Raw genomic sequence first — 26,603 nt, forward strand, 5'->3', positions numbered from 1 at the left:
TCCTTCTCCTACCCCAGTGGTCCCCAGGGTCTAGAAGGCAAAAACCATGATTCTTTCTTCCCTTGCTTTCCTGGGCTGGAAGCAGCCACACTTCCTGATTGATCCAAAGTCACTCGATAGGCACAGACTCCCGTACTGGGACTGGGGGATGTGGTGTTCGGTTTCTAAGCACCCGTCGCTATGGAAGCCAGGTGCTGCCAGCCCAAGGCCTAGCAACAAGGCATGATGTGGGGCGGAGGGCATTGTCGGGGGCTTTGGAGGCAGCCAGCAAGAGAGCAGACTACATTCACGCTCAGGCTGGAGGCTGGGACCTGCTGCTGTGCCGGGCTTGTAAGGGGAAGAAGGAGGCAGAGAGGTGAAGGCCACACAGAGCCCGCGAGACAAGACCCAAAGATTAGAGCTGAGAAACATGCGGAGCCTGACAAAGGGAATCCAGAGACTAAAAGGCAGAGGCACAGTCAGGAAGATGGGTGTGGGGTGGTAGAAACAGACTGAACTGGCCAGACACAGAGACAGAGGCCAGCGATGGAGAAGCACCAGCTTTCTCAGAGACCCTACTCCTAGCTCTGGGCCTGAATGTCAGAGAGTGGGGGAGCGTCTCTGAGGAGTGACAGAGATGGATGGATTCATGACAGAAGGAGATAAGCAGAGGCAGGAGGCAATACAGCAACAGTAATCAAGGGAGAGAGAACTGGGGACAGAGAGGATGGGCAGGCCAATGAGGACCAGACTGGGAGGCAGAGCAGACAGCAGTGAGGACAAGATGGCAGAAATATGAGGACAAGGGCACTGAGGCCACCAGAGTCCTGAGCTGACCCCAGTCCTGGGATTTTCCCTCTTCATCTGCCCATGGGTCACGCAGACCTCCACAGCCTCTGACTGCTTGCTACTCCATGCCCATCGCTCCCTAAACACAGCCTCATCCAGACACAAACCCTCAGCGAGGACCCTGATCAGGGGCTCCTGTCCATCCTGTCCCTGTCGGGACCCAGCAAAGCAGTGTCAGAAACAGCAAGTAGTCAGGTCGTCGGCTTCAAACTCCTCCGACCCTGCCTGTGTTCCCACTCCAGCTGCCCATGGAGGTTCTGGAGGATTCCATACAAGGCGTGCTTGTCTCCCGACAGACTGAACAAGATGACATGGTCCAAAATGAAACCGACCTCCTGCCCTGGAGGCTCCCTTCCTTCTTCCTCTACAGCAGATTCTTTCAGGGCACTGGGGACACGCTGGGACCCGAGGACAAGACAGCTCATAGAGACGCAAACACAGCTGCCCATCTCAGACGGTGGCCGGGGTTGGCGGAACAGCTGGCCTCCAGGGATCAGGAAGCGGCAGGTGCCTGGCAGGCAGCATCTCGTTTAATCCTCCTTGTGCCTGGGTGTAGGTACAGGAGACTGATTCCCTGAAGGGGAGCCACGTGCCCTAACCTCCTCAGTGGCCAGCAGGCACTGAGCCGGGTCCTAAACCCAAGTCTCATGGAGCCAATGTGAGTGGAAGGGTCTGGGTGAAGTCATAGTAGGTAAGGACATCTAAGAAGGGAGTGGCCCGAGTCTGCTCAGGGCACCTCCCAGGAAGGGTGTGCAGTAGCCTGGGCAGATCTCAAGCCCTGCTCGAGGCCACTACTCTCCATGGGGACAGTCCCATCTCCTCATGGCAGGATGTGACAATAATTAGCTAGACCCTATCCGATGCTAACCTTTACCAGAACCTGTGGTAATTGTTTCTCTAATTAGCACTGTGGAGGCACTGATAGCCTGTTCCGGGAGCATGGTGCACTCAGAGGTGCCCGTGTGCCTCATCAGCCTCCCTCTTTTCAGACTCCTGGAGGAGGACCAAGATAAAGTTTAATTAAGTGCCTACTATGTGTCCTGTGGTGTGGAACACTTGGCATTTATTACTTTATTAAGTTGCCCACAGAAGTCTCTGGAGGCCGCTGGCTGTGTTGGCCCCATCTCCCTGCACCTCCCACCTCCCCCCAGTTACCACAGTCAGGCAGACCTCATGGCATCCCCCCTACCCCTGTCCCCAAGAACTGCCCTTGAGGTAGGGTGAGCTGTAGAGCAGCAGGTTCCAAAGGTGCCTGGGAACTGGGAGGTTATTTCTCCCTTCTGTAGTGGGGGTGGGTGGGGAACAGCTTCACCCCACACACTGTACACTGTATCTGGGCCACAGTCCAGAAAATCGACCCATGGCGCCATCCTCCCCTGGGCCCTAGTTCCTGGAAGGCGATACTGAAGGGATGATCGATCTGTCTCCCAGCCTTCTCTTCTGCTGCCTTGCAGGTGGCCTCTACAAAAAGAGCCCCCCCAGCCAGTCGGTGTCACAGTCAGGGTGAGAGCCAAGGGTCAGCCTGGGAGCCGTGACCCTCATTCTCCTCTACAGCTTAACATTCTCACTACTCAGGGCCGAGTGGACAGATGCTGCAAGGGTCAGTGTGGTAGACCAAGCTCACATATAAACACGTACATGTGTGCACATGCATGCAAGCTGGTAGAGCAGGAGTTGTGAACACAAGATGCGAGCTATGCAGGTATGGGTTCAAATCCTACCTCCTCCATTTCTTACGTATGTGTGCTATCCATGTTACCTAGCCTGTCCGAGTCTCAGTTTCCTTATCTATATAGAAAGGTTAATGATAATATCAAACAGTTGAATGAACAAGACTACACATGTGAAGTTCAGCCACAATGTTTACCATATATTTTTGATACACAAACGCTTTTATTAGTGTAGCTGTATATGTAAGTTGGTACACATGTGTAGGTGCCCTTAAGAGGCCTGGGAAAAGCTTCTAACACCCTAGCAAAGGGGTGTGGGCAATGTTCCTTAACTGCCAGGTCCCCTAAAGGGGGGCCCTAGCTACAAAAGAGGGGAACTGGCTGTGCATCCCCCTGGGGAGGGAGGAGCCTGTGCTAAGCAAGGCTGTAGGAGATGAATGTCTCAGCAGCCACCAGGCAAGACCAGCGATTAGGAGGCTCACAGCCCAGTATCCGGAGAGGAAGAGGAACGGGAGGGAGGCCGAGTTGCGGGGCCATCCATCAAGGCTGGCAGGGCCAGTAATGCGGCACACAGGGATGGGGGAGAGAAAAGAGAGTTGTAAGACGGGGGAAGTGTAGACAAGCAGGAAAAGTCCTCAGCACAGACCTAATCTATGCAAATTTCATTCAAACCAAGAGCAAAGTGACCCATGGACCCTGCCAAGCCCGAGGAGTAGCAGTTACCTGGGAAAATGCTAGCCAACCAGTCTAGGGCAAGAGCTCCTAGCTGGAGCCCAGAAGAGCCTAAAGGGCTGTTGGTCTACTGCTACTAACCTAAGCAAGCTTGGGCAGGTCACTCTCTGCCGCTGGGAATCATCTTTCCATCTCTAAAACAAAGCCTTCCATTTAAAAAGCAAGCAAGCAACAGTGAAAACCTGCAGGGTCCCTTTCCAAGCTACAAACTGTATGTTCCTTCCTGCTTCCCTTCAGCAGACTTCCCCCAGGCTCTCTACTATACACCCTACCTTCAGGCTGTCCCCCATCCCTCCGTATTTCAACTCTGGATCATGGTTTTCCTCTCAGAAGCCCTTCAAGAAGCTGCTGGCGCAGTTAAACTAGACCCTCCTTTGGACTACCACACACCTTTCCAGACCTCTAAACAGGATGTACCTGTCCCTCGATCTTACTCAGCTCCCCAGAATGCAGAAGAGGTCGAGGCATCTAGTTCAGGGCCTCAAACAAAGTAGAAGGAAGAATGCAAAGGATGAGAGACGTAACTGTGGCCAAAGTCCTTCTAGCTCTCGAGATCTTCATAAACTCTAGCCCAGCGCATGCCCTGACCCGGGCTCCATCCCCCGCCCCTCTGCTACCCCTTGAGCTATTATAGCCTCTGTCAAACACAGAAATACAAGGGCCTAGGGCCAATAGGGTCTTTGGCCTCTGCCTCTGCACCAATGGAGGCTAAGATCAGTACACGGTCGTCATAGCGATGCTGGGTGCTGTCATCATAAATTCATCACCTGAGTTTTGCGAGGCCCTCGAGGTATGAGGAATGCTGGTCAGAGCTGATCAGAACTCTGGGCTTTGGGGAGGGCATGCATTAAACTTCACCCCAGTCCAGCTGTGTCCTCTCCTCACCCCTTAAATCCAGGTAAAGAGGAACACAGAACTTCCCCCTCCCCCCTGTCTACTGCGGTATCTACTGTGTATCTAGCTCAGTCCAACTTGGTTCAGGGAAATTGGTGGTGGTGGGAAACATTGCTGCCCCAGCATCTGTGATTGGGTACCTGGGCCACTGAATAAGGCAAAGGATAGGTTCTCAGTGTGTCACTGGGGCTGAGAGGGAAGAGAGAAGACAAGACCATATGTCATGCCCAGGCACCTATGGATGACTATTAAAAGTTACTCTAATTCATAGAACATGCGTGGTCAAAATGATTACCTGCTTTACAAGAGCCTGGATGTTCCCTCTGCCTGAATCCTCCCAGCCAATTCTAATTAACAACCCACTCTTACCCCCAGGCCCTCAGTATGCCCTACCTACTCTCACACCTCCTAAATTTGAGAAAATCCAATACCCTATTAAGGGGTAGGACTGGGGCTCCTCCTTCTCCTACCCTGACTGGTGGAGATCACAATAGGAAGATCTTCCCACCTCTGATGCACTGTGAGCTACCGGTAGATCAGGTTCAGTCCTGGAGATGGGAGCTGTCCGCGGTGCTGAACCCTCCTGGCCTGTCTTCGCTGGAAATCTGTCTTGGAATTGGATTGCTGATGGATTGAAATCCATCAGTTCCTCAGCCCAGAGAGCAGAGGCCAGGCTCCCACACATGAGGCACCTCAAAAGCTGTCTATGTCTTACATTCACAAAACCTCAGGAAGGAGCCAGAGAGATGGTTCAGCAGGTAAAGGCGCTTGCTGCTCAAACCTGATGACCTGAGTTTGATCCTTGAAAACCCCATAAAAGGAGGAAGACAGAGCCAATGCTACAAGGTTACCTTCTAACCTCTACATGCAGAGTATGGCACACCTTCCCTCTCCATCATGCATGCAATAATAACTAAACAATAAAACAAACCTTGGAAGAAAAGACTCTATTATGAGCAGAAGAATGTGTACAAAACCAGAATGCAGTCACACAAGGCTTTTATTGAGTACCTAGGATGTACAACCCTATAATAAAGCTCAGAATACAACAGTAACAATGCAGATCTGATTCTGTCCTTCGGAGGCTTGGATCTGATGGTGTCAACACTCGGGTCTACTCTCTCTCTCTCTCTCTCTCTCTCTCTCTCTCTCTCTCTCTCCACACACACACACACACACACTGGTCTTACAATGTGCATTCAGACCAAGTAGAAAACGTATGCCCATTTTACAGTGGGAAATGAAAAACCTTGGGGTGACAATGGGGCTTGTGGAGGTCACAGAGTTACTGCCCATCAAAGGTAGGTCTTAAATTCAAGCTATGCCTGCCTTTCCCAGTGGAGAGGGGATCACAGACATAGCCCTGCCCTGGAGCCAATGAGCCCTCTGCAAAGGATGCTTGAATTTGACCTGAATACCTCCTTCTGCAGTTCTCCCTCGGCCTCTTTGTTAGGGACACTCAGCAGGTAGGGGATCGGTTTCCATCACCTGGGGTGCTTCCAGGCCACCTAGCCCTTAACCCACCCCCACTTTGCACTGAGGCCTCCCCCTACCCTGCCTGGGGGAGTGAGGTGTGCACTCTAAAAATACCTTAATCCCTCCCTGCTCTCGCTCTAATTAAGCTGAGTGAGTCACTACTTTAAGTAATTTATTGCTAGTTACATAATTGCTTTAATATTTGGTTCTAGAACTGGGGAGCAAGAGTGGCCCCCTTCTTTTCAAGGAATTGGTAATCCGAAGACGAGGGCTGGTGGCCCCTGTAGTGGAAGCAGAAGCAGCGTCACTCTTGGTCAGGCTCCTGCTCTAATCTGGGCCCACACATGACCACCAGGGCCCCGGAGAACACTGGGAGATCTGTGGAAGTACAGACTCCTTGTGCCATTCTGAAGACTCCACTCCAACCTCATATCCAGGAGTTGCTATCAGGAGCCACACCCCAAGAATCCATTACACTGCCTGGCCTCCTCTTGACCAGCAGCAGAAATTAAGGCCCAGAGAGGTGATCAGTTCCCTAGCACCACCCAGCACATACCAGGCAGTCTTGCTCTATGTCACCAAGCTGTCAGTGCAAGAAAAACCCCAGCACCTCTCACAGCCCGGTGATAAGTCAACCCTAGTCAACACACACACACACACACAGAGAGAGAGAGAGAGAGAGAGAGAGAGAGAGAGAGAGAGAGAAACAGACAGACAGAGACACACACAGAGACAGACAGACAGATACACACACAAAAAAAAAAAAAAAAAAACTCACTACAATGGGCACAAGAGAACATTCGGAGGACAAGACAATGAGATGGCTCCGTAAGAGTGCTCATTGCTCTTGCAGAGGACTTGAGTTTGGTTCCCAGCACCTACATGGTGGCTCACAGACACCTATAACTCCAGTTCCAGGGGACCCACAACTGTCTTTTGATCTCTGCAGGCACCAGACACATATGATGTACACTTATATGTGTGCAGGCAAACACTGATACACCTCACATAAAAATAAATCTTTTTAAAATTCCTTTCTTGATTTCAGTGGTGATTACATGACTACAGATTTGTTAAAAGTCATTATATTCTTTAAATTAGAGGTCTTACTATATGTAAGTTATACCTCAATAAAAGTCATACTTTTAAACATTAAAAAGGGAAGTCCCACCCTCACCCTCCAGGCCCCCACAGCAGGAACAGCTGTCCTGAGACTGGGGCCGGGCTGAGAAGCCGGTGTGTGCTTAGTAGGTGCTCATGGTGTAGATGTTTGGTTTGCTCCATGCCAATTAACAAGGCCGACAGACACCTCCTGTGTGCACCTGCACATCCTTAGTCTCATTAGCTCATTTTCCACTCTCCACAGCCCACGAGGGAGCCCAAGTGCATGCCAGGCCCATCACACACGTGGTCTCATTTCATCCTCACAGCAGCCCTAATGAGGTGGGTGCCGCGATCATGCCCATCCACAGGTGCAGGAACAAAGGGGGCAGGACTCACCGGTCCCCCCACTAAGATGTGGCAGGCTTTCATTCATCAGCACCTCCCACTGCTTCCTCTAAATTACAGGGCTTAGGAAGCTGTGTGTGGAGGACATGCCCTTCGAGCCCCTGGCTTGACAGGAGAGTGCACCTCACTGGGTTTAGAAGTAGAAGTGGAAGCTGAGTGTGGTGGTGCCTACCTGTAATCCCAGAACTGAGGGAGGTGGAGACAGGATTGTGAGTTCAAGGCCAGCCTGGGCTGTATAGAAAGACTCTGGCCCAAAAACAAAACAAAACAAAACAAAACCAAAACCAAAAAAACAATAGAAGGAAAAGTGTGAGTAGATGAGGAGGGGAAAGGTAGGGAGAAACAGAGAGAAGAAAGGATGAAGAGGAGGAGAGGAGGCGGAGGGGAGGAGGGAGAAGAGGAGGGGGAGGGGAGGGAGGAGAGGAGGGGAGGGAATAAGGGGGAGGGAGGAGAGGAGAGGGGAGGGAGGAGAAGGGAGGAGGGAGGAGAGGAGGGGAGGGGACAAGGGGGAGGGAGGAGAAAGGAGGGAGGAGAGGAGGGAAAGGGAGAGGAGGAAAGGAGAGGAGGGGGGAGGGGAAAGAGAGGGGAGGGGAGAGGAGGGGGAGGGGAGGGGAAGAGAGGGGAGGGGGAGGGGAGGGATGAGGAGAGAGGAGGGGAGAGGAGAGGAGAGGGGAGGGCAGAGGGGAAAGAGGGGAGGGGAGAGGAGAGGAGGGAAGGAGGAGAGAGGGGAGGAGAAAAGAGGGGAGGAGAGGAGAGGGGAAGGGAGGAGAACCCAGGCACACTCCACGAACATGTCTAAGTTCAGAGAGCTGGTGAGAGGCAAGGCCAGCCTGGGAAGGAGGCAACTAGGTTAGGCAGCCAGCCTGGGGAAACATAAAAGAAACCACAGTGTTGGAGAGAGTGAGGCAGCTGTGGATTCAGTGCCTTCTGGGCCCTGAGCAGCAGGGGCCCCTTGATGCTGTTAGTGACTCATTCCCTTCCAATTAGCCTTTGTCCAGTTTCTTGGTTTTAATGGCCTGTTCACACCCACAGTCACTATCTCGCTGAGTATAGGAGAACAAAAAAATCTCTCACCCCAAATTTGACAAAAGCTATGTGGGAAATAGTTAATGATAACTTCAAGGTTGGTGGAGGGCCATGAAAAGGGTCCTACCAAGGTAGGGGCCACAAGAGGGGAAGAGGCCTTCATGGAGGGAGGGGTTAAGGACATTTCATATTGAAGAAGAGGGGAATCCTGGGGATGAAAGGCTTAAGTGGGTATGGGAGTGGGGTAATGGGGATGAGGAGGAGGTGGGGTTGGGTTAATCAAAACTGAGACTGCATAAAACAGCAGCATTACAGAAACCCAGGACTTTGTAACTTCATTTAAATATATAACTTTGGAAATCATTTAGTGTATGTGTATATGGGTGTTATACTTGCATGTAAGAATGTGCACCACGTGCATGCTTGATGCCCACAGAGGCCAGAAGAGAGTAACAGATCCCCTGGAACTGGAGTTACAGATGGTTAGGAGTCATTATGTGGGTGCTGGGAACAGAACCCAGGTCCTCTACAAGACTAGCAAGTGCTCTTAGCTGCTGAGTCATCTCTTCGCACCTTATTTTTTAAAGCAGTTTGAAGCCAGTCATGGTGGCGAATGCCTTTAATCTCAGAACTCGGGAGGCAGAGGCAGGCAGATCTCTGTGAGTTCAAGGCTAGCCTGGTCTACATAGCAAGTTCCGGACCAGCCAGGTCTGCACAGTGGAAGACTGTCTCAAAGGTGGTGGTGGGGCTTTGACTGGAGGTACCCTGCATTGGTGAACAATGCCATTTCCAGAAGACAGTAATAGTTAGGCTAAAATCCCAGTGCCAGGGATGGAGTACCCTTTGATTTATTGGTCAGGGAGGCCCCAGAAGCCTGCAGAACATCGCAGTCTATTGCCATTGTGCTTGGTTGACCATCATAACTAGGTGTTAAGATCCTGTTGCTGAGGACACCACCCAATTTTGGCTGCAGGACACAGAAAAAGTAATCTAGAACAGATGGAGACTTTCTCCCTGCTGGCTGGCTCTCATAGTGCCAGGATGTATTCATTATACAGGTCCCTGGGGGAGAAAAGACATCAATGGTTTACTCAACATGGGCCCTGAATGCTACACCACCAATTTACCAGGCAAGATGTGACCCCTGGCACACAATGGCATGAGTGTTATGGGGTAACCAACTGCTTTCTGATGGATTTGAGGCCAGCTCCACAGTAAGACATTCATGCTTGGTGCTGTATAAACTTGTTCAAAAGCCCACGGGGGCGGAGGTCATAGGCCACAGGGGGACAACCTACCATGGTTGTTTGGTTAAATGACCATATCGTCAAACTGCCATCTAAATATTTATGTTTGTACCTATAGATGTGTGCTGCTCCCAACCTTGGTCAGAGAGGCTTCCTTTTCCAACAGGCAGCAGTTAGTACTGGTTGAGGTGCCAAAAGCAAGCGCCTATGACTGCTTAGCCCTAAATGGGACATCTATCAATACCTGCCCCAAGGCTCAAGGAACACTGGGGAAAAGAGAATGTAAGAAAGAAATGTAAGAGCCAGAAAGTGGCGAGAAGTACTGCGCAATGCTCTCTGCTAGACATGACAAGGCCCTTGAACTCATGACCTCACAGCTGCTGTGGTTGCCTATACAAGGCCTGTACAAGAGCAAGCCAATCAAGCCGTGTGTGTGTGTGTGTGTGTGTGTGTGTGTGTGTGTGTGTGTATCCTATCAAGTCTTGGGAAGTTCCCTGAAAGAGGGGACACCAATATCAGAGTAAAAAGCAGGGATCATCAAGGAAGGTTTTCCCTAATGGGAACGATCTATTCCCTCGTGGTGGGAGCCACGGTGGGAACCAAGCAACTGGGTCTGACTTTGGTAGCGCTGTGTCCATGCCAAGCATGAGTGACTTCTTGGAGCGCAGCATGCACGAGCTACATCCCACCTGTGCTGGCTGTCTGAGTCTGTGAGCCTGCACTGTGTGCATGGATGGTTCTAGTTTCTATTTCTCCTGCTTCTAGATTAGCCTTAGATGAGCCTACGTCTGTTGTTGGATACAGCAATGACTGCCACGTGCATGGTGGCCTCTTTGTCTGCTATGAGCTTCTTCGTGTAGAGAGAGCTGCATCTTTTGATCTCTGAGAATCTGTACCGGTGTGTGTGGCCCTAGGTCCCGGTTGTCTGAGTCTCAGTGCCTTGTGCATTTGTGACCGTGATACCTAGTTCATCAGGTCAGGCTGCTGCTGGAGCCACCGGAGGAATGAGCTGAGCAGGTGTTGCAGTTAAAAAACCCTGATGCCCACAATAGCACCTAATGATCATCCAACACTGAGCGGGGCTGAAGGTAGCTAATTATCACTGATAATGAGCCAAGGCTCAAGGCCCATCAGAAGCCAAGAGTGAGTTCCCACTGGTGCGTGACCGTGGCGAGGTGGCTGGGCCAGAGTCCCTAACCCTTCAGCATCACGAGGGAACCACCCTCACTGAATTGTCTCCCAAGAAGGCTCAAAGTCAGGGAGGGCTCAGGACCGCAGCAAGGATGGAGGCCTCGGGCCAGGAGGAGGCTCTTCGGGAGAGAACTTAGTATGGACTTGGCTTTGCAGGGGTCACAAATGTAATCAAGAGATGAAGAGCAGTGACCCAACTTTGCTCTCGGGACAAGAGCTGGGGAGTGTGGCCTATGAGTAAAATTGACGGGTGTTACAAGAGTGGAAAGCACAGATAGCACGAGACAGGGAGGACTGTCCCTGCAGACAGGGGAGGTTGTGCCTGAAGGAAGATTGGGAGCATCAAAGAAAAAGGACCACAGCTCAGGCCTGTGAGCCAGGTAGCATGACCCCTCTGACATATCTGGGCACCTTCCATGTCTTCAGCCAGTCTTCAGGGGGACTTCCTACCTCTCACCTGGGTCAACATACCACCCCCTTTCCATCCCTCTAGTCCGTATAACCCCAAAGTAACCGTCACCTGACCCCAGTGAAGTCCTCCCCATTTCCTGATGGGAGCTGGGATTCCATATCTGCCTCTCTATCACCAGGTTTTTCCTCCTTCCCCAGAGCCTTGCACCTGTCACTGCATCCCTCTGGTGGGCCAAGGTCAACCCCCCCCACCCCCCACCCCCGCATCACTGCTCAGGAAGCATCCTAGTCAACCACTCCATCACTCATATCTGGGCACATCTGTCTTTAACAGGGCAGGGCAAGGACCATTCAATCCATCTCCATGGCCTGGGTGATGGACACAGGTAGAGTATACCTGGGCATCATCAAAGCGTGGCTGAAATGCTCAGGCAGGTGGCAGAGTAGGGTACAGGCCCATGACTGGATACTAAGAACATCCCTCAGCAGCCCCCTTCCCAGCGCTGCACAGATAGGTAAGCGGCAGGCAGGGTAGGAAGAAGTTCCCAGGCTGACAGCAACCAGCTCTGTCCATATGGGGGCCCTCAGGAAGCACCCAGCAGACCAAAGTCAGTGTGAGAGCAGGTATTTGAAGGCTGGACCTAGCTTTGGTGTTAACTCTGAGATCAACCCACTGTGGGACTGTGGGCAAGTCTCTACCCTCTCTGGACTTTGTTTTCCCATCATCCATTTGTGCCTCTAGTGGCAGCTTCATCTCGGCTTGTTACACACACCACACACACACACACACACACACACCACACACACACACACACACACACACACACACACACACACCACACACACACACACCACACACACACAAACACCACACACACACACACACACACACACACCACACACACACACACACACACACCCCGCTTCCAGAGGAGCTCTGCTAATGTAGGTGGGGTGCCAGCAGGAGCAGAGGATGAAAAGGGCGAGCCTGGGTATTTATCCCGGAGCACCTCACCCCGACTGCCAGGCCGTGGTGGCCCCGCTCTCCCAGGGCAGCCCCTTCTCCGGGCCTAGAACTTCTCTCTGGTTCAGTGTTCATCTTGCCCCTACGCCTTCCCACTGCTGGTCTAGGTACCTCAACAGGCCCCTCTTGGCTCAGGAAGCCCTGCCTGTCACACAGCCTCCAAGGAAACAGCTCAAGAGGCACTTGTTTTGTTCTCTCTGCAGAATGGCACTAGCTCCTTGAAGGCTTGTTGAGGTGATTAAACAAGGCAATTTCTAGGACTTTATAGAGGGCGCTTTGGCAACATTCCTTCTCTCTGCAGGCTTTGGTGTCGCATGCCTAAAATCCCAGCACTCCAGAGGCGGCAGCAGGGAGACCGGGAATTCAAGGTCATTCTTGACTACAGAGTGACTTCCAGGTTACCCTGGAGTAAGACCCTGTCTCAAAAGGGCAAAAAGTAAAATAAAATACATATAAACTAAAATTTTAAATTAAACAAAGGAAAGAAATAAAACTTTTAAGCCAGGTGGTGGTGGCAGACGCTTTTAATCCCAGCTCTTGGGAAGCAGAGGCAGGCGGATCTCTGTGAGTTCAAGGCCAGCCTGGTCTACAAAGAGAGTTCCAGGACAGCTAGGACTGTTACACAGAGAAATCCTGTCTAAAAAAAAAAAAAAAAAAAAAAAAAAAAAAAAAAAGCTTTAAAAACATTTCTTCTCTCCATCTCTCCTACCTCAGTTCTTTCCAGCCAGAACCTGTGTCGTCCCCCAACACTGCTCTCCTTCCCTCCATCCCAAGACGCCCCCTTGACTGTCTGCTCCTTCCTCACCAGTGTTCACAACAAAGTCACTCGAGTCCCAGGTCTTCCCTGGCCTTCCGGAGCCCTTACGACGGCCCTGGGCTGCCTGCTTCTAGTCCCAAAGCCGTAGGAAGACAGCGTTCTCTCTAGTGCCAGGAAAGGCTTTCCCCCTGTCTCAGCCTTCAGTCAGGCCGAGACCTCTCATCCTTGGGCTAGCTCAGCTGCCAAGGAGCCCAGGAGACCCACACCTCCCCACACATCTTCCCCCGGCCCCTCCACACAGCTCCTGCTGAAAGTTCACCTCTGTTTGCAACAAAACTCTTCACAGGTAGAGCCCACACTTGTAGCCTCCTGAGGCATCAGGGGAGCAGACCCTATCCCAGGGGCAGGGAGTCCCTGCCCCTATCTGTCCTGCATCCTGAGCTGACCTTCTGCACTTCCCATAGCCCAGCACTGGCTCAGCACCAAGAGCTCATGGAGGGGTTGTAGAGAAGCCTGAAATGCTGGAACAACAGAAGCCTAAAATACAGGCTCTGCTCAAAGAAGAGGCACTTGAGGCTTTAAGAGGAGGCCCTCCCCCACACTCACCTATCCCTAAGCTCCTCTCTCAGAGGGAGTCCCCGTGTTCTGTGGGATGACAGACTTCACAAGCCCCCAGAAAGGCATCTCACAGCACGCAGAAGCTCTGGTAGAAACTTCAAAGCCAGAGGCCCAGAGGAGTGGAGACACCCAGGTAGAGGATGGCCTAAGCACAGCCTTGGATCTCCTCAGGGTGCCCCAACTGCCTAAGGGGCAGAGGGAGAGACCTCCCAGGGCAGACACACCTTTCTCTCCACATCAAGCCTTATCTCTCACCCTGATCTTATTGGGTGATTTTAGTTTTCTCTAGTCCCCTCTGGCCTCAGTAGTTGCTTCTGTAGAGGACCAGACTGGGAGCCCCTAAAGGCCCCTGGGTGTGGTGCAGGTGTGGTCATCCCGGGGAGAACAGAACCTACCCTCCCCAGACACATCTAGCCTCTCAATCAATAGCCAAAGATTCTGGCCACCAAACCTGAACCTGAAGACAATGGTACCATTCCTTAAGGTCCTCATAGCCTGGAGAGGATCCCAGAGTCCTCTGAGGGAAGCTCAGACTCCATGCATGAGCAGTATAATAACCACTAAAGCCCAAGTTCTCATACGTCTCATCTCTACTTTCAGGCAGGTGGGGCCCAAGATGGAGGGTAATGAGGAGCCAGACCTTGGTGAGGCCTTGCTGAGTCAGCAGCACAGTCCTCAGGACCATCACGCGCATGCACTTGCAAACACAGATACACAGTTCCACTAGGACACATACGCATGATACTCTGCACATGTATGCGCACACACATACACACAAGCCACACTTGCACACACAACCACCCACCAAGATTCGGACATAAATATGAACACACATGCTCACACATACAAATATATACACACTTTTACACAAACACAAGTCCATACATTCTTCCCCTCTCTGACCAGGATACACATACTTCAGTCTGGAAGATTACACTCTACAAATACCACACACACACACACACACACACACACACAAACTAATATCATTCTGCAGTTCATCATCAGACAAATCTCAAACGCTACAATAAATAAAACAAAAACCTAAACCTAAGTGCAAGGTCACCCTAAGCCCGTTTCCCCATTAGCCAGTCCCAGAACTGTGAGGGGAAACTTTATCTGAGCATCATTCCTCCAGCATGCCTGTCCCTGATATTTGGGGTCCCAGCCACTCTCTGTCCTCACCCCCCCCCCCGCTACGCCTTTGTAATGGAGCTCAGAGGAGGTGGGGAGCACTAGGCTACCCTCTCACCACCATCTACGCTCCCTGCTTACTCTTCCCTCCTGGTCTGTCCGACATCCAAGCCAGGGGCTGGAATGGCGTACGTAGCAACCCCTGCTGGGTTTATATGACGTTGTAGCACAGCTCTGTTGTACATATCTACATTCCCCAGCCTGGGCAGAGAAGAGAAAGAAGAGGAAGAAAAACAAAGAGCTGGGTGCTCTAAGGACGGCCTTCAGAAGCTTCAGACAGCCTTTGGTCTGTCCACTTCAATCTATCCAGCCAAGGCATCAAGGTCACGACCTTCCCAAAGCCCAACACTGACCAGGTCTGACCCTCACTCAAAACCCTTGGGATGCAAAAGAACAGAGTTCTGGTGGATCACAGCCACACATCCAAACTCTCAGCTGGAGCTCAGGTCTTTAAGCCCGGGCTAGCTCTCCCCTCCCCTGGTCTTATGTCCCACAGAATTCAGCTCTTGCTTCCATTGCCCCAGGCAGCTCTTGTTCCACTGTTCTCTGCTGAGATGCCTCATCCCCAACTTGAATCGTCCATATCTTTCCTGTTCTTCAAGGCTAGTACTTTGCCATCTGGACCAATAACTCATGAAAAGAGCAGGAGCTTTGGAGACCTGAGGACCCTGTGCTCCAAGCCTGGCCCCACCCATCCCGGTGAGCAAGTCAGTCCCTTGAATCCTCTGCTCCCTCATCCAGAAAACAGCAGCCTCTTGGGTCTGTGGAGGGGATTAAAGAAGATCATAGCTGTGGAAACCAGGCTCACACAGCTGTAAACTTCCCTGTGCATGTGCAACAATTCTCATTATGACTTAATCCTTTGATCCCTGCTCCTGCCTCCATACTCCAGCACACAGCAAACTGGCAGAGAGCAAGAAAGGGTAAAGGCTACTTCATCTCTGAGTTCCCCAGGCCTCAACCCCTTCTAGGGCCTGCCAACAGTCAGCCTCAGCAGCAGGGTGTAGATTTGGTTTGAAGGAGGCTGGACAAATTATACTTACTGCAAACTCACACCAAACTACAATTCCCAGAATGACTCACAGGCTCCCGTGGGTGTGGCCATAGGCTTAACCCCTTCCCTGATGAGCCTTTTCTTCCATCTCTGAAGGTTGGTCTCAGGCCAGGCAGGTGCCACTTAGCAAGGTGGTCCTATGTCCATCAGACACCTCCATCTGCCCACAGAGCATCTGTGCCTGTCACCACACCCACCGCCTCCTGTCTTCCCACACACACTGACGCTCTCTGGGCTCCTAGCCGTGGTCTAAAAGTGTAGGTGAGTGTGGGTGTTCTTCAGTGGCAGCAGCTAGCCTCTCGACGCACACGCGCTGCATTCCTATTGCTAAGTCTGTGCTTCCAGATTCTTCACGACTATTCTGTGAGGACAGAAGGGTTGCTGCTACGGCGCTACTAGTTTGAGGTTGAGAGTGGGGTCAAGCAACTTTCCCAGGACCGCATGGATCCAGGAAAAACCTTTATCTGTTTGCCATTTTCCCTTGCCTGTCTTCAAAGCTTCTTCTGAGCCTGGAGAAGAGGAATATCCCAGAAGCCCCAAGGTTCACACGCCTCGGCAACACTTGGGAAGTCCTCCCAGATATCAGACACAGGTTTCTTCTGTTTCACTAAGTTCCAGCTGCCTCGAAAGGGGCAGTGAGAGGATGACTTTGGGGACTTCAAGAAGTGGGTCACATCACTAGGGGACTGGCCTTTCCCAGAGAGCGGGAAGCTGAACAATGGGAGATAAATGTGTGAAAAGATCCCTGTTACTAAATATATCAACATCCCAAGAGGACTGAGAAACTGACAGGGTGCTTGTGGTCCCCACCTTGGAGGCCATAGTCTTGTGGGTCAGACAAGCCAGGGCACTTGGAGCAGAGACGAGGCCATCATGCCTGCCTGAGCCTGGGGCAGAGGGAAGGGGAGGCCAGCATGGAAGCAGGTGATGTCTCATTCTCAAAGCCTAAGCTGCCAAGCACAATGGGCTGATTTGCATATTGCTTTGCATTCATTTGCATGCCACTTTCTGGAAGGGCTCACATTCTTCAAACGCTGCCTTGCCCTCATTTCTAGGGTCTCCGCTTGTTTTGCTGAACACCCAATCTCAATCAGAGTGGAGTCTTTTGACAGGCCCTGGACAGGGGCACTAGGAGCAACCAAAAATGTTGCACATTAACAAGAGCGTTGACATGTCAGAGACACCTTCATGGCTGGAAGTGCTACCTCTAGTCTGGCCTTGATTACTCGCTCCTCTTTCAGTGCCTCCCTCCCAGAATGCACTTCACACTGAGGCCACTCTGAACTCTGCTAGTCCTGGCATCAGCGAAACCATGCTAGCTCTGCCTCCCGGTCTTTGCACACTGTATGCCCTCTTCTTAGGGTTCTCCTGCGATCTGGCCAGTGACTCTTCCTTCTAAAGCTGCACCAATGGCCCTGGCACAGGTAGGGAAGGTGGGCGGCTCCTTCCTCCATCATGGTCATTGGCTCTGCCCCTCTCCTTTAGGAATGCAATGCTCAGCTGGGCAGCATTACCAGAAAAGGCTGCCGAATGAATGATCCTCTGTCTCTCAGGCCCTTCTCCCTCTCCCTGGCTGACTTCGGTCACTGGTGGGAGGATCAAGAGTGGATAAAGACCTCCAGCTCTTTCCCACTCTGGGACATTTCCTCCCCCATCAGTCCATTCACTCAGCCAGGAGATTCTACAGCCCTGCTATGGTCGAGGGAAGTTCTTCTTATGGTCTATCCTCACTCTCTTTCAGGCCATGCTTGTTTCTTTATCATGTTTTCTTTCTATTTTTTTCTTTCTTTTTTTTTCCGAGACAGGGTTTCTCTGTGTAGTTTTGGTGCCTGTCCTGGATCTCACTCTATAGACCAGGCATCATGGTTTCTAAAGAAGAGTCAGGGCCCCCCACTCAGCTCACTATATTTTCACTAGAAGCTGTTCATTTCCCTCTCCCTACCTGGGATGCTGCCCCTCCTAGACCACTTCTGCCCCTGCATGCACTAGCTTAGGATAAGGACAATGACCAGCATGGAGAATGGACATAAAGCCAAGCCAAATACCCTGAGTAAACGGCCTTGGATTGCTCTCAAGGAATAGGTTACCCAAGCAGAAAGGGATGAGCGTCTTTGGGGGTGTGCAAGTCAGAAGCTGGACAGAGCGACCAGCACACTATAGAGAAGGTAAGCAACTGCTATGATACTCGAGATTTGGAGAAGATACCTTGTAGAGTAGGGTGGGAAGATAAGGCAGCTTCCTCCATGAAGGAACTGCTTGGCCGGGTGGGTAAAGGACTCACAAACAGGAGCCATCACAAGGCTGCATTTGAGCCAAATTCTCAATCCTGGTCCATCAGGGATCAAAACTGCAGGGTGAGTTATGGGTTAGAGGGAAGAGTCGATCTATGAGGGCTCCCTAGCGGAGGCAATTTATCTGAAAACCTTTCTCTAGCTCTGCTTCCAAGCTGCTCATGGGGGTGAAATTGGAGACCCTACAAAAGTTGACCCTTTGGCCCTGTCTGTCTCTTTTCCATCTCCTTTCTGGCTCCCTCTAGTCTGGCCGAGTTCTTTCTGTCCCTTGACGACACTGAACCTTCCTTACCCTACCATCATTACACATAGTTTCTGCTGCTCTTTGCCTGGGAGCATCCTGTAGGGCCCAGGCAAACATGTCTTCCTCAGACTCTTCCCCACACAGCTCTGTGACACTGTGTGGTGTCAGTTTCCACTCCTGTCTTTCTCGCACTGAGCATGTTCTGAGTGTAAGAGCGGGCCAGTGTCTTTAATGACCAGGTCATGGGTACCAAGCAGCCTCTAGGGAGTTCCTGTTGATGAACAAATGAGTGAGTGAGTGAGTGAGTGAGTGAGTGAGTGAGTGAGTGAAGGAACCAGGCTGAGGGGTCATATTTTACAGTCCCAAGTAGCAGAAGCTAGGGAAATGTAAGCCTGACAGCAGTATGTCTGAGAGTGAGCCTCCAGTCCATTAAGACCGAGCGGGATCCTGATGGGAGTCCTGCCCCCCCTCCCCATCACCATTTGGCTAGATCCCAGATAAGCCATCAGTGGTCTCTGGGGACAAGAGCTGGAGTGGGAAGCAGCAAGAGTGGCAGGAGCTGCTTGGTGGGCAGGGGGAGCTGGGGTTGGGGCTGCAGGGAACATAGAGGCAGTTAACTCCCAGGTGAGCTGACCCAGAGCAGCCAGGAGTTCTAGGTCAGCCTGAAGGAGAAGGCTGCCAGGGCCTCTGAGGACCAGGCTGAGGAAGAGGTCCAGCTCTAGCCTGGCAGCCAGGGGAGACCAGCAAGAGGCAACTCTGATTCCTGCCACCATGCACCCCAGCTAGGATCTCTCTCTCTCTCTCTCTCTCTCTCTCTCTCTCTCTCTCTCTCTCTCTCTCTCTCTGCCCCTATGCCTGAAGATCTGCTACAGAAAGAAGTTCTGCTCTCATCTGACCCTTGGCTGACTTGGCCGACTGCATCTCAGACCTCATGGCTCCTTGAACTGGCCTGGCCCCTGCTCTCCTTTTCTGGACCCAGCTCCCTGAACAAGCTTAACCTCGACAGTGCCATTGAAGTGGGTTTCATACCCAAATATAATCATATCCCTCCTCTGCCTAAATATTCGTATGCCTCCCCTGCATAAAAACTTTCCAAGGCTCCCTTGGGGCCTCCAGAAAAAGCCCATGGGATCTGGAGTTCAAAGTCCTGCAAGATGTGAGTCCTGCCTACCCTGCAGCCATTTCCCACCACCCATCTACAGAGCTTCCTCCCCGTTCTCCTGCCCAGTCCCACCTCGCAGCCTTTGCTTAGCCGTTCCCAGGATGCACCACCTGTTAGCTTATGCTGCTCTTTATTGCTTCGTTATTCTCAAGCTATTTTGTGTCTGTGAAGCTGAGGAGGCCCCAGAGGGCAGGGCCATTATTGCCTATTTCTTTTCTGCATCTCTCCACAGGGTATAGAATGAAGTGTCCTGGACTCACAGAGGTGGTCACACATTCAGCCACCTCCTCTCTCCCTGGGTAGGCCGAAGTGTCCCAACTGTGCATTCAACCATCAAAGAAAAGAAACCCACACACATAAATGGACATAAATAGGCACACACATGTATACCAGTCACACAAAGACCGAGATGCACACATATTCAGACACACCAGCCCCATGATCACACACCCACACCAGAACACGTAGACAAACACACAGATCCACCTACACATACATTAAAAAAAACAGTTATTCAAGCATAATAACACACAGATGTGAACACACCCTCAAGCAAGCAAGCAACATGCTTACTGAGTCATTCTGTCAGAGCATACATATTCACATGCAGGGCAACATGCAAACAACTTGACACGAATATCTCCTTATATACACACCAGCCTGTACTCACACTCAGACACAGGCAGTGTCCTCCCACATCCACACGCTGGGGTTCACAAACCCATGCAGGATGCTTCACATCCAACCTCAGGGACCCTAGAACCCTCAAGACCCCTCTACACCCAGGATGTCCCCTGCACTCCACAGGTGCACACACACACACACACACACTGTCACCTGCCTGTCACCTTGGAACTTCTCACAGTGGGTCCTTCATCTACACATGCAGCTCCTGCATGTGGACAAGCACAAAGCTGGAGCTCCATGGCTCTCTCTACCCTATCCTGGGACAGATGATTTGAGGTGAAGTTGCATAAAGTAATGCCCTGAACCCTTAATTCCTGATTCCATGGAGCATATCACCCTGATCATCTCTTCTTCTGGGACCACCCTTATTCATACAATATCCTTATTCTCTCTCACACACCCACAACGCAATATAAAACACTCCTGGCAGAGGTTGTCCCTCTCCAGGGTGCTGAACCATCCCATCTCAGCCACCAGAACTCCTGGAAACTCCTTGGTCAAACTCCTGCACCCCACCCCAAGCATAACTCAGGCTCCTCACCACCCATCCCCCAGTCAGGAACCCGTCTTTAGGACCATCACCTCCTGGGTGGATGCCAGGCATCTCTTCCTTACACAGAGACCCCTAACTAGGTTGCAGTTCAGCAGCCAGGTCCCCAGCAGGATCGATCCTCCCACGTGGCTGAGCTCCATGTCAACCCCAGTTCCTAGAGGGACTTCCCTGGCCCCATCTGTGGCTCCTCTCACTACTGCTTACCCAGACCCCAGATCCCCTGGCTAGTACTCACGGCTCAGCCGGTCGCGCTGCCGGGTACTGCTGGCTCCTGCAGAGGATGGAGTGGCCGCATGCCTGCCCCATCACTCCTCATCATCTGCCTCCCCAGCCAGACTAAGGTGGCACCTCGCCCTGCCCCCCACCCTGTCCGGAGTTCTTGCTGGGGCACTCCCAGAAGGCACAGGAAGCGAGAGCAATGGCTGGTTCTCGACTCTGCCTGGACTCAACACCCGATCCAGCTCTGCTGCCTGGACTGCTCCGGCTCCGCCTGCCTCTCAGGCTGCTACTGCCTCTGCTGCTAGGCTGGCTCTGGGAGGAGGCTAGAGCAGGTCTGATAATGCAGAAGGGGGAGGGCGCATGGAGGAGGAACAGAGAGAGGCCCAGACAGAGAGGGAGAGAAGGAGGGAGGGGAGAAAAGGCACACCGAGGGAGAGACTGAGAGATACACAGAGAGAGAGAGAAACACAGGAAGAGAGAAGGAGCAGGAGCTGCGCCTCAGAGAAGATCAAGACGGAAATACAGAGACCAGAAAGGCATGCAGAAACACACAGAGAAAGAAACAAAGCTATGACAGCAGGGATGGTGCTGGGCCCTCCAGGGACCGAAGGACATAACCCAGACTCTCTGAGGCCCTATCACAGAGTCCCTCCGGGTGGGAACACACCATTGTCCTCTGAATCTGGGACAGCAAAGCCTCATGCAGAACTGGCTGTCATCCCTTCTGGGCATCCTCGCTGTCTTTGTGTCATATCCTAGGGTGCGTCCCGGTGTGAGCTGTCACACAGCAGACTCAGCCTTGTCATGGAGCCTACCTTGGGCCACAGTGGGAGCTGATGCTTGAACTTCTAGGAGTTGTGGGTACCCAGACTATGGCCTGCCCCCGCCCCGTCTTCAGTGGCCACAGGCTCTAGGCACCAGGGAAGCCTATTGCGTTTTTATCCGTCCTCAATAAACTTCTCGGGATAAAGCTTTAGCCAAAGAGAATGGGAGCGTTTAGCAAAGGAAAAGGTAAGCAGTTGGCCCAGCAGAGTTTCTATTATATGTGGGAGAGAAAATGCCACACCATGAAGAGGGTGTGGGAGACAGTTGAGGTAAGGAAATAGAGTTCCGATTCCACCGATGGCTTATTGATCCATGTACAAACACCTACCATTGGCTAGCCCCACCTGCTGGGACTGGAACTGCTTCTTGCCCTTGTGCCCACCCTGACCCAAACAGGAAGTTGGCCACATTTCTAGAGGAGGTTCTGTGTTGTCTTTACAGGCAGAAGGGGGGATCTAATCCAAGGAGGTGCTACAGTGAGTCTCACCAGTGACCTCATCTCTTGAGTCATGGAGGGAGTGCCACTCCCCCATACTAAGCTCCAGGCAGAGAAGCCCCTGAGATTTCATGGAAAGCTGACCCAAGCTGAAGGGCATGGATGAGCAGGAATGAGCTTTGCAGGCAGAGTATTGTAGACACAGCAGGCTGTCGCCTCAGACACGTCAGGGAAGATTTGAAGAAGCTTTTGCTTCCCCTTTGGGACCCCAAAGATAGACCTTGAAATCACTGAAATCTCTGGGGGAAAGCGCTTCTCACTCAGAGGGAACAAGGGCCAGGTTGGTTCAAAGCCAGGTGAGCCAGCTCAGAACTGGTGTCTTTCTACTTTCTCACAGGCCTTATGCTCCAGGCCTGTGAGATGGAAAGGTGTTCCCCAAGACCCTGGACCATGGCTGGTCACTCACAGCTCTCCCGTGGATGCAGAACCTGTTCACAGACCTGAGGGGCTGTCAGTGGAGCTAGGCAGAAGAGTTCAAACGAGGGCACCCCCCGGGTGTGGGTGCTCGAAGCCTCACCTGCTCTCCCACCTGGAAACAGTAGCGGTGGCTTCCTGCTCAGAAAGCTCCTGGAAACACGGTGTGTGTGTGTGGGGGGGGGGGGGGGTTCCTCCTCATCCAAATGTCAGCCCACACCTTACGGTTTGTTCTGGTCAAGGTCCAGAACAATGACAAGTGGGTTCCAGGGCTCAGATGGGAGCGGAATCCCAGCTCTGCCATACGCCTAAGGAAGTTATTTCACCTCCCTGAACTGCAATTTCATTTTCTCACATGAAAGACAAGGTCACAGATTCCAAACACAAAGAGCTGTAAAGTTTGGGGGAACATCTCTGAATTTCCCAGTAAACAGTTGCCTATGCCCTGGAGGAAGAAGTTGAAGGGATGGAGCCCAAGAAGAGATGATAGTCCCGCGTGCTGAGTCAGGGGCTCCTGCAGCGCAGTATCTGGATGGGGGAGGTGCAGAAAGGAGTGAGAGGTTGACTTAGTCCGAGACTCTCCCTCTGGTGTCCTCCGTGTCCATTCCCCACTCCTACCCTCCACCCCCCACCCACACCTCAATCGCTTAGATCTTTGGCCTAGCTTCAGACCCCGCTCACCCAAGACCCCGCCCACCGCCGCTCCCCAGAGCGCTGAGCCAAGGTAAGGCCCTGGCGGCGGTTCACACCAGGGTCAGCAGAGATCGTTTTAGGTTGTTTTGTTTTGTTTTGGTTTTTCTAACTGGGTCGCGGTAGAAGCAAGTAGGAGGAGGAAGGATGCTCATAGGAATGAGGGTGACTGCCGAAAGGGATGGGAGGGTGTCTCTCTGGGATCGGCCTCCACACGGCCACTCCTTGCCTCCGGAGAACTGCAGGATGCCGGGTCCCAGCAATCTTCTTTGCCCAGGACCACGACTTCCCAGCGTCAGCCCTCGCCTCCTCCAGCGCCACTGTTCCCCTCCCACCTTCCAGACGGGCCCCTCCTCTGTCTCCCTCCCAGGCGCATCCTATCCTCGCCTCCACAAAGTGGATGCTCCTAACAAAATTCCTCATTCTCTCTGCCCCACTGGGCAGAGATCCTTCCCCAAGACACACCAACAACTCACCCAGCCCTCTTCTGGAGCACCAAAGGCCATAGAGGATGTCTCTGAGCATCTCCTCTGGGAACATTCCACTGGCCCGAAACTCAAGTAGTGAGCAACCAACTTGACTGTGTGGAGTACCCGCAAAACTTCCAGTCCCTAGGCTGAACTTCACAGCTTGGCCTCTCTCCTCCCCTCTGCTCCCTGTATCCCCATCCCCAGAAGCCTGTGGATCCTCACATTCATCCACTCTTATTCGAATGTTCATGATCCCCCCGCCCCTTTTCTCCTGGTCGCTCCCCAGTCCCCAATTCCAGTTCAGCGCCAACATTCCACATCCATGCTGCACCTGGTACAGGTCACGCTGTGCCCCCTCAAAACCCTCCACCCCTGGCTGAGGGTCAAAGTCAAGCTCCTCAACCTGGCCCTGATGGACATCTCACCATCCTCTTTTGCTCCAGGCAGTAAAGTGCGGGCTCCCTCTCCAGGCCCCTCCTCTTCCTTTTCTTTGTACAGTCTGTTTATCCTCCAGGGTCCTGACCTCTCCTCTTCTTTTTTTTTAATGGCCATCCCAAATCCCGGCCCACCCTTCTCAGCACACACCCCACCCAGCACTCCTGGGCCTGGGTCTGCCTTTGACTGTCTCTCCCCACCTTGCCATTTGCCCCACCCCCTCTTTCTGCCTATTCAGGCTCCTCTTATTTCATCTGCTGAGTCCTGCTTTCCTCAAGGATAGGCCTTAAGTCCCAGCCCAGCCCAGCCTTTATGCCAAGGGTGCTGGGGAAGAATGCTGATGGAGAAATCCAGAGAGAGATGAAAGGTAGGAAGGAGGCAGTGCCCATCAGAGCCGAGCCCAGTCCAGGATCATGTTGCAGTGAGTACAGAGCAAGGAGCTGCCCCCCACTTCCTGGGGCAGGCCGATGCTGCAGTGTGCAATGCTCTCCACTGGCCCGGGGAGTAATTGGCAGGCCATGGGCTCCATGGGGGTCTGGGACACCCTGATGACTCCTGTCTAGGGCCAGGGGTATGAAGTGAGGGTCCACCTTGGGTCTTGGTAACAGGCACCCATGAGGGGCAGGTAAGAGATGAATTGGTAGCTCAGAGAGTGACCTCACAGTACATTTCCTCCTGTGGCCAGGAAGCTGCTTCTTGTAGGTCTGATGCCCAGAATTATGCCATTGAGAAAGGCCTGGAACATGCTTAGGGGCTCGGTATAGGTGGCACTAAGATGGGCCCCATATCACCACTAGGAACAAAGCTTTTGCTTTGACAAGGACATGAAAGACCACCACAGCCTCCAGAACGGCTTTAGGGTGGAAAAACTTCTTCAGCATCTCAGGAAGGTGGTTTTGGCAGTCCAGAATCCACAGCTGAGGAGTCATGGGTTGGCATCAGGTACCAAGAGCAATCAGCCACCTATGGGGTGCTGGTGACCTTGGGTGGGGGGTAGTAATCTCCCACTACTATTGGAGATGAGGTGATGGGACAGATATCAAGAGAGAGCCGAGGGCTACTGGATCCCTCAACCCAGAATCCAGTGGCCCTGCTTCCTACCCAGTCCTTCCCAGGGGGAAGAGCTAAGCAGATGTGGCTCAGGAGATTGGAGCTGAACCAGGAAAAGGCAGATGAGGGAGTCCAGGCCTGGAGCACAGCTGGACCAGATCCTTGGGTGTCTGTACCCAAGGCTGATATCATGTCAGGGAGCTTAAGAGGCCCGGGCAGTAGGTCCAACCCCTCATTATACAGATGGGCAAACAGGCCAGGGACACATCCCGGTTCAAAGGATGTAAAGGGCAGAGCTGGACCACAGTTTGGAGACTCCTGGCCATTGTGCCCCAAATTACTTTCTCCTCTTCCTAAGCACCTGCCTCTCCTCCAGTAGGGACAGAGGCTCAGTAAACAAGGCTGTGGATAGAGCTTAAGACCTGGGGAGGCAGCACTCCCCTCAAGTGATGTTTTACCAGGATGGGTCAAAGCAGAGGCGGTCCCTGTGACCTTCTAAGGATTTGCTCGCCTCATCACCCTCCAACCCAGCACACCAGGACCCTCCTTGCCTGGAGTCCCCCAGCCTCCTACTCAGCCATGCTCTACCTTTCCTGTGCAACTCCCCACACCTGAGGAGGGAGGGAGGGGGTGTGACTCAGTGGGATAAAGGCAGCTGTTAAATTTGAATGATTACATAAGCCAGGGGGAAGCAGCTGCAACGTGATCACACAGAGGTCAGGAGACACATCAAGGCTGGGTTGGAAGGCAGCAGTCTCCGCCTGGACTCTGTGGGTTCTGGTCTGTATGACAGAGACAACTCTTACTGGGACAGAAACCGGTCTCTGCATGGTGGGGCTGCAAAGTCTCCCTAGGTCTAACCACTTGAGGAAGGCTCTGCCACCCCCCCCCCAAAAAAAAAAAAACTAGCTCTCAGGTTTCTAGACACCCCAAGGCCAGATCCTGATGAAGCTACAGAACCTGCCAGAGGACCTTCTCCAGCAAGGAGAATGAGAACGGTTGGCCCATTGTTAAGAAGAGTACCTGCTGGGGTGGGTACCACGTCCCACGCCTGCTCTGTCCTTGCTAGGCCACTCACTCCTAAGGGGAAAGCGAGAGTACACACCAAGCCTCCGGACAGCAGGTGTCAGCTGTATTCTGTCACTGCCAGGGCTCAGGGCTGGCTGGAGATGCCACAGGGAGCCCAAACCCACAATTACCGGACCTCTCTGCCCTGAGTCAACGGACATGCGTGTAAGGTAAAAGACCACAGAGTCAAGAGCGAGAACAGGACTCGCTGGGCTGGGGTTTGCAGTATCCTCGCTGCAGTGTCCAGGCAGGATTAGCGCCTTAGAGCCCCGGAGTCTGGAGTGCAGAGTGAGCCCACGGGGCGGGGGTGAGTGTTACGGTTGGGACAGATCGCAGGAGGAGGTGGTGACCAGCACTGCGACCAGCAC

At 52.6% G+C, this 26,603-nt stretch overlaps 1 protein-coding gene across 1 annotated transcript in view; it reads right to left on the minus strand.

The window, feature by feature from the left end:
• Positions 1 to 20,885, minus strand: part of Pde2a (phosphodiesterase 2A) — a 91,944-nt gene extending 71,059 nt beyond the window's left edge. Inside the window, 1 exon segment of the mRNA XM_037197012.1 lies at positions 20,804 to 20,885. The gene's annotated coding sequence lies outside the window, so the exon portion shown is untranslated.
• Positions 20,886 to 26,603: the final 5,718 nt, after the last annotated feature.

Source organism: Peromyscus leucopus, chromosome 1 (genome assembly GCF_004664715.2).
Source record: "Peromyscus leucopus breed LL Stock chromosome 1, UCI_PerLeu_2.1, whole genome shotgun sequence".
In the NCBI taxonomy this organism is placed as follows: domain Eukaryota; kingdom Metazoa; phylum Chordata; class Mammalia; order Rodentia; family Cricetidae; genus Peromyscus; species Peromyscus leucopus.